At 38.3% G+C, this 11,829-nt stretch overlaps 1 pseudogene; it reads left to right on the top strand.

The window, feature by feature from the left end:
* Positions 1-4,621: 4,621 nt before the first annotated feature.
* On the top strand, positions 4,622-11,011 carry LOC131177909 (uncharacterized; annotated as a pseudogene).
* Positions 11,012-11,829: the final 818 nt, after the last annotated feature.

The raw sequence follows: 11,829 nt of genomic DNA, 5'->3' as shown, positions 1-11,829 counted from the left end.
TCCATTGGGGCGAATTGAGGGGAGATTTTAGATCGCTGGGCAACCGATGGAAGTTCTGCCTGAAATTTAGTATCATGTTCATTTGTGATGCAGCTAAGGTGATCGTAAAGTTCGAAAGAATTATGGGCAGGTTCGCTGTCAATTAGCTAAAACAGGCCCTAAAACAAGTTTTAAGGAAAACCAGGGTTGAAGATGACATTTCAGAAAGCTAAAACAAGTTATTTAGAATATTTAAGGATTACTTTATGACAAAAATAAAAGTTAATTGATATGCTATCGATGGACTAAAGTAACAGATCTTTTGGTGGAATGAAATGGCAAAGACTAAAGAAGTTATGAATAGCGAAACGTTTAAAATAAGAGACAGACAACATAAAAACGGTGAAATAATGATATTAAAGGTAAGATAAAGGGTTCGAAAGATTTGACAAGGTTTCATGCGGATTTGGAACCAAAGATTCAATTGGAATGAATAGAGGCGACATTTGGGATATTTTAAAGTTGCTTTTGACTGAAGGAAAACTTATTAGTTGTGCTTTCCGAGCCACTAGGATCATTTTAGTGGCAAAGAAATGGCAAAAGCCAAACAAATCATGAATAGCAAGCGCTCAAAAAAATGATCAGTCAATTTAAAAACTCTAAAGTAATTATATTAAAGGTAAAATGAAGGTAACATATGGAAAGGTTTCATACTGATCTCGAGCCAAAGGTTGATTGGGGTGAGATCTTAGATCACTAGGTAAATCATGTAATTTTGGTGTGAAATTTAATATGGAGTCTTTTTGGGATGCAACTGTGGCATCGCAGTTCGAGCGAATTTTGGGCAGGATTGATGAGCATCCCCTAAAACACGGTTTAAGGAAAGCTTGAGTTAGGACATGAAGATCACATTTCTGGAAGCTAAAACAAGTTATTCGGGATATTTTAAGATTGTTTTTGATGAAAATAAAAGTTAATCGATGCGCTATCGAAGGCACAAAGGTCGCACATCGTTTAGGCGGCAACGACATGATAAAAGACTGAACACGTTATGAATAGTAAAAAAGAAGAGTTAGAAAACTTAAAATCGATGAAATAATGATATGAAAGCCAAAGTAAAGGATTTCAAAGATTTGACAAGGTTTCATACGGATTTGGAACCGAAGTTCAATTGGGGCAAATTGAGGCGAGATTTTTGGTTCGCAAGGCAAATGTTGTAATTTTGACGTGAAATTTAATATGGGGTCCTTTTGGGATGCAGCTAAAGTCATTCTAAAGTTGGAACAAATTCCATGCAAGTTTGACCGAGGCTCACTAAAGCAGCGCCCAAAACGTGTTTTGTAGAAAATTAGGTTCGGACTTGAAGATCGCGTTTGCAGGAGCTGAAAATAGGTTATTTGGGATATCTTAAGGTAGTTGCTTTTTACAAAAATAGAACTCATTACATGTGCTTTTCGGGCCACTAGGATCATTTTGGCGGCAAAGAAACGACAAAAACTAAACAAATTATGTATAGCAAGCGCATAAAATAATGATCAGAAAATTTAAAAGCACTAAAATAATGATATCAAAGGCAAAATCAAGGAACAGGATTGATTTTGCACCGTTCACAACAATTTGGAGCTAAAGGTTCCATTGGGGCGAATTGAGGGGAGATTTTAGATCGCTGGGCAACCGATGGAAGTTCTGCCTGAAATTTAGTATCATGTTCATTTGTGATGCAGCTAAGGTGATCGTAAAGTTCGAAAGAATTATGGGCAGGTTCGCTGTCAATTAGCTAAAACAGGCCCTAAAACAAGTTTTAAGGAAAACCAGGGTTGAAGATGACATTTCAGAAAGCTAAAACAAGTTATTTAGAATATTTAAGGATTACTTTATGACAAAAATAAAAGTTAATTGATATGCTATCGAGGGACTAAAGTAACAGATCCTTTTGGTGGGAATGAAATGGCAAAGACTAAAGAAGTTATGAATATTAAAAGTTTAAAATAAGAGTGATGAAGAAGCACCAGTGCCTATGCCATTATTTAGAGGACCCATCACCAGAGCCAGAGCTAGAGAGCTGCAAGCATTGGTGTTGGAGCATTGTGAGCACAAGGGGGATCGAAATTGCCATGTTGGACTTTCTTGCATATTGTTGGAATCTAGGTGGATCATTCTCACACAAGTTGGCATGGGAGACTTGACAAGTGGCGCCACATCAGCGTGACTTCGCCACATCAGCATGACTTGGCACAAGACCATTTGGCCAAGTGGATTGGAGGAGCTTCTTATGCTTATTTGGATTTGCCATGTGCTGATACCTTTTGTTGGTCCCCACTACATTAAAAAGGTCGCTACCACCTAAAGTGTTCTCGCCAACTTATGGTCCCCACTACATAAAGGGTCGCCATAAAGCAAGTGGTCCCAAATGGTCCCCTATGGAAACGCCCCATCTGATTGAGGAGCCTTTTATTTTTGTCTTTTTGGCCATGTTGGCACACTTTTAGGGTTTTGGCACACTTTTAGGGTTTCAGAGATGCTATATATAACCCAAGATATTCAGATTGTATGGGTAGCCTTCATTTTTCTAGTTTAAGTGTGAGTATTAGGGAGAGAACTCCATTGCTGGAGCTTGAGTTTCTTCTATGTTTCTTCCATGTTTCTTGAAAGAACTTGGATTCTAGCAGCATGAACCCCTTGCTAGTCTTATTTTGATGATCAATATGCTTTAGCTTGTTACTATTTGTGTATTGACACTTGGGTTTTCAATCTGAAATTCTGCCTTGTTTGGATGATTAAAGATCTTGGTTCCAATATTTAGATGTTGTGTTTCTTGGCATCCTAGGAGTGCTCATCATTTTGGTATCAGAGCCTTGGCATCTAACAAGGTATTTATCCATTAAAACTTCTTTTTCTTTTCTGTTTGGTTAACTATAATAGTCAGCCATTGTAGGACCTTTAGATATCTATTAGTTTCATCATCTAGTGCCTTGTTCTTTGTAGCCAAATCAAATCTGCATTTTAGGGTACTGATTTTTCTTCTTTTTTTTTGTTTGAACTCTTGCTGGCTGAAACTTGGTAGTCTTAATTTTAGTGTAGGATTTTGCTTAATCTTAGATTAAATCTCTTGTTCATCTTGTTTTCTTTGAGCTTGTATGTAGGATTAGAGTTAATCAAGCTGAAACCTATCTTTGACACTAGCTATTTGCCTCTTGAGTTATATGATATCAAGTCTGAGTATGTTAAATTGGGTAATTAATGCTTGGGATGTGCCTGTGTGCTAGTGGGTAGAGCTTGATTTGGATTGCTAAAATACTTGAGTGGTATCAGTATTTGATTCTGCAATTTTTATCCTTTGCATCAGTATAAAAAAAAAAAAAAGAAAAAAAAAAGAAAAGGAGATTGGATTGTAAGCTGAGTTGTGTTGTGCTGAAAAAAAAAAATTGACAAGCTGACATAAGTGATGAAATTGTGAATTGTGGAGTTAAACATTGAATTTGAGCCTGATAATCTACCAACAACTTTGGGTATTACTAGACACATCACATGCCATATTTGATGTGAAAATTCCACTGTTTGCCTATCGAACCAAAATTTGCGGCAAACCTGATCAAATTGAGTTAACACACCAAACCAACCCAGAAAGCTCCGAAATTTTGCAGGCTGATTATACTCCATCTCAGTAACTTTTGTGTCAATTTTCAGGGTTTTGTGACATTGTTTGCCTACCGAACTAAAATTTGCGGCAAACCTGATCAAATTGAGTTAACACACCAAACCAACCCAGAAAGCTCCGAAATTTTGCAGGCTGATTATACTCTATCTCAGTAGCTTTTGTGTCAATTTTCAGGGTTTTGTGACATTGTTTGCCTACCGAACCAAAATTTTACGGCAGACCTCGTCAAATTTCGTTCACCTAGTAAACTCATCCAGAAACTCCTGAAATTTTACCAGTAGTTAGTCAGTATTGGGATGCGTATGTCTACCAAATTTCAGATCAAAATATATTCGTTTGTGTGGTGAACCAAAATTGTTGCATATTTTTTGTTAATTGTGTGAACTGCTGGTATTTGTGCAAAGTTGGCTATGAAATTGGAAGTTTGAGCTTGATATCATTCTGTTGGGTTGTCTCTCATACAGTTTTCAAAAATCATACCATTTCGTTCACATTTGCTTCTACTTTGGCGTCTTCCATTTCTTTGGCTCTAGTGTCACACTCTCTAGTTATTGCAATTTCGTTTCTTCCAGTTTCGTTTGTTGATTATTTTGATAAAATTAGCAAGTATTTGTGCTTGTTTGTGAATTTTAGTTCCCAAAGGAACAAGGGAAGCAAACTCTTGAGTGGTAAAAGGCAAGAGTGTGTGAGTGCCAAAAGAGGGTAAGAGCCAGAAATTTGTGCGAAAACACTTGAGCTAAACACTTGAGAGGGTGAGCCATTTCTACTAACTTCGTTTTCTTGCAGCCAAATCATGTCTCAATTACAAGAGACAAGTGGTAGTAGTGGAGGTAATGAAGAAAAAAGGGAGTTTCCTGATGATCGAATTTTTAAAGAATCTGTAGCACAAAGCTTTGAAAGGATGAATGTGCAAATGAATGACTTTAGAGATGAATTGGATGTATTGAGGGGAATGAGAAATGAGATTACCAGGTTTATGGAAGAGATGAGAAGGGACAGAGAAGATAGAAATAGGAGGAATGATGGGGGAGCAAATGTGGGAAATCAGAATAGAAATGAAGGTAGATTTCGGGCAGAACATAGGAATGAAGGGTATGAAGAAGCTGAATGGAATGATGATGAGTATGATGAAGCTTATGACTATGGGAACTACCATTATGGTGGAAGAGGGCATAGACCACCTAGGGGTAGAGGGCCTAGGGGAAGAAGGGGTGGCAGAAATTTTAGGCTCGGTGATCATTGGGATAGAGATGGAAATGAGGAGAGAGTTGATGGGAATTTAGCTAGTATAAAGATGCAAATTCCACCTTTTCATGGGAAGGATAATCCAGAAGTTTATTTGGAGTGGGAGAGACAGTGGAGTTGATTTTTGAGTGCCACCATTATTCTGAAGAAAAGAAAGTGAAGTTAGCAGCTGTAGAATTCAAAGAGTATGCAATTGTATGGTGGGATCAGTTGTTGAGTAGGAGGAGGAGAAATGGGCAACGAACCGTGGAGACATGGGACGAAATGAAGGGAATCTTGCGAAACAGGTTTGTGCCACCTTACTACCACAGAGAGCTGCTTCAAAGGTTACAAAAACTCACTCAAGGTACTAAAAGTGTCGAAGAATACTACAAGGCCATGGAGATAGCGTTGATTAGAGCTGATGTTGAGGAGGATCGGGAAGCTACAATGGTTCGCTTTTTGAATGGGTTAAATCCTGAAATTGCTAATATTGTGGAGCTGCAACCTTGTGTGGAGGTGGAGGATATGCTACAAATGGCACTTAAAGTGGAGAAGCAACTAAAAAGGAAGAATGTGGCTAGATATGCACCAGCCAACCATTCGGCTCCTAGGAGTAATTGGAAGTCGAATTGGTCTGCTCCCTCAAGGGTGGAGAAAGAAGTTCCCAAATTCAAGAAAGAAGAATGGAAAGGAAAGGAGAAAGTAGAGGAGAAGAATAAGGGAGTTCCTACTAGGACTAGAGAATTGAAGTGTTTTAAGTGTTTGGGAAATGGACATTATGCCTCACAATGTCCAAATAAAAGAGTGATGGTTGTTAGGGAAAATGGAGAGTTAGAAAGTGAAGAGGAAAGGGAGGAAGAATCTGATAATGTTGATGAGCATGAGGATGATTGCTACGATGAGGGAGATCAGCCACCTATGGATGGCAATATCCTTGTCACCATGCGCACACTAAGTGCACAAGTGAGTATGGAGTGTGGTGATGAAATGCAAAGGGAGAACATCTTCCATACTAGGTGCTTGGTGAATGACAAGTTGTGTAGTGTGATTGTAGATGGTGGGAGCTGTTGTAATGTGGCTAGTTCACTCTTGGTGGACAAGTTGGGTTTGCCTACTACTACACATCCAAAACCATATGGCTTGCAATGGTTGAATGATTGTGGGAAGTTGAGGGTTACAAAACAGGTGGTTGTGCCATTCACCATTGGCAAGTATAATGATGAGGTACTTTGTGATGTTGTGCCTATGGTTGCTACGCATCTTTTGTTGGGCCGTCCATGGCAGTATGATAGAAGTGTTGTGCATGATGGTAGGAAGAACAGGTACACGGTCACTAAGGAAGGTCGAACATACTCATTGCTTCCTATGACACCAGGTCAAGTGCATGAAGATCAAATGAGGATTCTTAGATCCATTGAAGAAAAGAAAGAAACTTGGAGAGAAAAACTTAGAGAGGCCGAGCTGGATGAGAGTGAAAAGAAAGAGAAGAGAGAAGAAAAAGAGAGAAAAAGAGAAACAAAAGAAAAGAAAATGAGAACAAATGAGAAAAAGGAAAGCTCGAGGCAAAAGGAGAGTGGAGAGAAAAGAATGAGTTTGTATGTGAAGGAAAGAGAAGTTAGAGAGGCTTTACATTCAGGAAGACCTCTTTGTGTACTTATGTACAAGGAGGTTAATTTATGTGTTACTCACCTTGATTCACATTTGCCTAGTGATGCTTTGTCTCTTATACATGAATATGAAGATGTCTTCCCGAATGAGTTGCCACCAGGATTGCCACCTATCAGAGGGATTGAGCACCAGATCGACTTGGTACCTGGAGCACAAATACCGAATAGACCAGCATATAGAACAAATCCTAAAGAAACAAAGGAGTTACAAAGGCAAGTGGAGGAGCTTATGGAGAAGGGCTATGTTAGGAGAGCATGAGCCCATGTGCTGTACTGTGTTGCTAGTGCCTAAGAAGGATGGGAGTTATCGCATGTGTGTGGATTGCAGAGCCATCAATAAAATCACAGAAAGTATAGACACCCAATCCTCGCCTTGATGATATGCTTGATGAGTTGCATGGTGCAAGTGTGTTTTCTAAGATAGATTTGAAAAGTGGTTACCACCAAATAAGAATGAAAATTGGTGATGAGTGGAAAACTGCTTTCAAAACTAAATATGGGTTGTATGAATGGATGGTGATGCCATTTGGGCTCACAAATGCTCCAAGCAATTTTATGCTTTGATGAATCATGTGTTGAGGAATTTCATTGGAAAATTTGTTGTTGTGTATTTTGATGACATTTTGATTTACAGCAGTAACATAGACGAGCATTTGCATCACTTGAGACTTGTTTTTGATGTGTTGAGAAATGAGAATTTGTATGCGAATGCGAAAAAGTGTTCATTTTGCTTGGATAAGGTTGTTTTTCTTGGTTTTGTTGTAAGTAGTAAAGGTGTACAGGTTGATGAAGAGAAAATCAAAGCCATTAGAGATTGGGCAAATCCTAAGAATGTGTCTGAGGTTAGGAGTTTCCATGGATTGGCTAGTTTCTATAGGCGATTTGTGCCTAATTTTAGTACAATTGCTGCTCCTTTGAATGAATTGGTGAAAAAGAATGTTGCATTTGAGTGGAAAAAGAAACATGAACATGCATTTTCTGAACTTAAAGATAGATTGTGTTCTGCACCCTTGTTGAGTTTGCCAGATTTTGATAAAACTTTTGAGATTGAATGTGACGCAAGTGGTGTAGGAATTGGTGCGGTTCTCATGCAAGAGAAATGACCAATAGCATATTTTAGTGAGAAATTGCATGGAGCTGCCTTGAATTACTCTACTTATGATAAGGAGATGTATGCATTAGTTAGGGCCTTGAAAACTTGGCAACATTATTTGTGGCCTAAAGAGTTTGTCATACATTCAGATCATGAATCATTGAAGCATATTAAGAGTCAAAATAAGTTGAGTAGAAGGCATGTTAAGTGGATTGAATTTTTGGAGTCATTTCCATATGTGATTAAATACAAGCAAGGAAAAGAGAATGTTGTAGCTGATGCACTTTCTAGGAGACATGCACTTTTGTCTACACTTGATGCTAAATTGCTTGGTTTTGAGTTCATGAAAGAATTGTATGTTGATGATGCAGATTTTTGTAATGTATATGCTGCTTGTGAGAAAAGTGCATTTCAGAAATTTTATAGGCATGATGGATACTTGTTTAAGGAGAATAAATTGTGTGTGCCTAAATGCTCTATGCGAGACTTGCTTGTTTTGGAGTCACATAGTGGTGGTTTGATGGGACATTTTGGTGTTGCTAAGACTTTAAACATATTGCAAGAACACTTCTTTGGCCACATATGAGGAAAGATGTTGATCGAATGTGTTCTAGGTGTGTTGAATGTAAGAAAGCAAAGTCTAGAGTAATGCCAAATGGTCTTTACACACCCTTGCCTGTTCCTAAGGAACCTTGGACTGATATTTCTATGGATTTTATTTTGGGTTTGCCTAGGTCTAGGAGAGGTCATGATTCTATATTTGTGGTTGTTGATAGATTTTCTAAGATGGCACACTTCATACCGTGTCACAAAACAGATGATGCCACATACATAGCCAATTTGTTCTTTAAGGAGATAGTCAGGTTACATGGTATACCTAGGACTATAGTAAGTGATAGAGATGTTAAGTTCCTAAGTCACTTTTGGAGGGTGTTGTGGGGTAAGTTAGGTACTAAACTGTTGTTCTCAACTACTTGTCATCCCTGCATCGTGATGGACAAACAAGTAGTGAATAGAAGCTTAACTACTTTATTGCGTGTGATGGTTAAACAAAATTTGAAATCTTGGGAAGATTGCATTTCTTTTGTTGAGTTTGCTTATAACAGAGTAGTGCATTCTTCTACCGGATTTTCACCATTTCAGATTGTGTATGGTTTTAATCCATTGACACCATTAGACTTGTTGCCTTTACCTGTTGATCATATTAATAGTCTTGATGGTAAACAGATTTGGTTAGGAAATTGCATGAGCAAGCCAGGTTACAAATTGAAAAGAAAAATGCACAATATGCTACTCATGCTAATAAAGGCCGAAAGCCTCTTGTGTTTGAACCAGGTGACTTTGTTTGGGTGCATTTAAGGAAAGAGCGGTTTCCAAACCTAAGAAAGTCGAAATTACAGCCAAGGTGTGATGGTCCATTCAAAGTGTTAGAAAGGATCAACAACAATGCATACAAGATTGATTTACCTGGTGAGTATGGTGTTAGGAATTCTTTTAACATTACTGATCTTTCCCCTTGCATTGATGCAGGACCAAATTCGAGGACGAATTCTTTCAAAGGAGGAGGGGATGATGAAGAAGCACCAGTGCCTATGCCATTATTTAGAGGACCCATCACGAGCCGAGCTAGAGAGCTGCAAGCATTGGTGTTGGAGCATTGTGAGCACAAGGGGGATCGAAATTGCCATGTTGGACTTTCTTGCATATTGTTGGAATCTAGGTGGATCATTCTCACACAAGTTGGCATGGGAGACTTGACAAGTGGCGCCACATCAGCGTGACTTCGCCACATCAGCATGACTTGGCACAAGACCATTTGGCCAAGTGGATTGGAGGAGCTTCTTATTTGGATTTGCCATGTGTCGATACCTTTGTTGGTCCCCACTACATTAAAAAGGCTACCACCACCTAAAGTGTTCTCGCCAACTTATGGTCCCCACTACATAAAGGGCTGCCATAAAGCAAGTGGTCCCAAATGGTCCCCCCCCCCCCCTATGGAAACGCCCCATCTGATTGAGGAGCCTTTTATTTTTGTCTTTTTGGCCATGTTGGCACACTTTTAGGGTTTTGGCACACTTTTAGGGTTTTAGAGATGCTATATATAACCCAAGATATTCAGATTGTATGGGTAGCCTTCATTTTTCTAGTTTAAGTGTGAGTATTAGGGAGAGAACTCCATTGCTGGAGCTTGAGTTTCTTCTATGTTTCTTCCATGTTTCTTGAAAGAACTTGGATTCTAGCAGCATGAACCCCTTGCTAGTCTTATTTTGATGATCAATATGCTTTAGCTTGTTACTATTTGTGTATTGACACTTGGGATTTTCAATCTGAAATTCTGCCTTGTTTGGATGATTAAAGATCTTGGTTCCAATATTTAGATGTTGTGTTTCTTGGCATCCTAGGAGTGCTCATCAAAGAGCCAGACAAAATAAAAACGGTGAAATAATGATATTAAAGGTAAGATAAAAGGTTCGAAATATTTGACAGGGTTTCATGCGGATTTGGAACCAAAGATTCAATCGGAATGAAATGAGGCGACATTTGGGATATTTTAAAGTTGCTTTTGACTGAAGGAAAACTTATTAGTTGTGCTTTCCGAGCAACTAGGATCATTTTAGTGGCAAAGAAATGGCAAAAGCCAAACAAATCATGAATAGCAAGCGCTCAAAAAAATGATCAGTCAATTTAAAAACTCTAAATTTATTATATTAAAGGTAAAATAAAGGGTTTGGAAACATATGAAAAGGCTTCATACTGATCTCGAGCCAAAGGTTGATTGGGGTGAGATCTTAGATCACTAGGCAAATCATGTAATTTTGGTGTGAAATTTAATATGGAGTCTTTTTGGGATGCAACTGTGGCGACTGCACAGTTCGAACGAATTTTGGGCAGGATTGATGAGCATCCACTAAAACACGGTTTAAGGAAAGCGTGAGTTAGGACATGAAGATCACATTTCTGGAAGCTAAAACAAGTTATTTGGGATATTTTAAGATTGTTTTTTATGAAAATAAAAGTTAATCGATGTGCTATCGAAGGCACAAAGGTCGCACATCGTTTAGGCGGCAACGTCACAATAAAAGACTGAACACGTTATGAATAGTAAAAAAGAAGAGTTAGAAAACTTAAAATCGATGAAATAATGATATGAAAGCCAAAGTAAAGGATTTCAAAGATTTGACAAGGTTTCATACGGATTTGGAACCGAAGTTCAATTGGGGCAAATTGAGGATAGATTTTGGCTCGCCAGGCAAGTGATGTAATTTTGACGTGAAATTTAAAATGGGGTCCATTTGGGATGCAGCTAAAGTCATTCTAAAGTTGGAACAAATTCCATACAAGTTTGACCAGGGCTCACTAAAGCAGCGCCCAAAACGTGTTTTGTAGAAAATCAGGTTCTGACTTGAAGATCGCGTTTGCAGGAGCTGAAAATAGGTTATATGGGACATCTTAAGGTAGTTGCTTTTGACCAAAATAGAACTCATTACATGTGCTTTTCGGGCCACTAGGATCATTTTGGCGGCAAAGAAACGACAAAAACTAAACAAATTATGTATAGCAAGCGCATAAAATAATGATCAGAAAATTTAAAAGCACTGAAATAATGATATCAAAGGAAAAATCAAGGAACAGGATTGATTTTGCACCGTTCACAACAGATTTGGAGCTAAAGGTTCCATTGGGGCGAATTGAGGGGAGATTTTAGATCGCTGGGCAACCGATGGAAGTTCTGCCTGAAATTTAGAAACATGTTCACTTGGGACGCAGCTAAGGTGATCGTAAAGTTTGAAAGAATTATGGGCAGGTTCGCTGCCAATTAGCTAAAACAGGCCCTAAAACAAGTTTTAAAAAAGACCAGGGTTGAAGATGACATTTCAGAAAGCTAAAACAAGTTATTTAGGATATTTAAGGACTACTTTATGACAAAAATAAAAGTTAATTGATATGCTATCGAGGGACTAAGGTAACAGATCTTTTTGGTGGTAATGAAATGGCAAAGACTAAAGAAGTTATGAATAGCGAAACGTTTGAAATAAGAGCCAGACAACATAAAAACGGTGAAATAATGATATTAAAGGTAAGATAAAGGGTTCGAAAGATTTGACAGGGTTTCATGCGGATTTGGAACCAAAGATTCAATCGGAATGAATAGAGGCGACATTTGGGATATTTTAAAGTTGCTTTTGACTGAAGGAAAACTTATT

Source organism: Hevea brasiliensis, chromosome 2 (assembly GCF_030052815.1).
Source record: "Hevea brasiliensis isolate MT/VB/25A 57/8 chromosome 2, ASM3005281v1, whole genome shotgun sequence".
In the NCBI taxonomy this organism is placed as follows: domain Eukaryota; kingdom Viridiplantae; phylum Streptophyta; class Magnoliopsida; order Malpighiales; family Euphorbiaceae; genus Hevea; species Hevea brasiliensis.
Note: the sequence above shows the minus strand (reverse complement) of the source record. Positions and strands in the feature narration are given on the sequence as shown.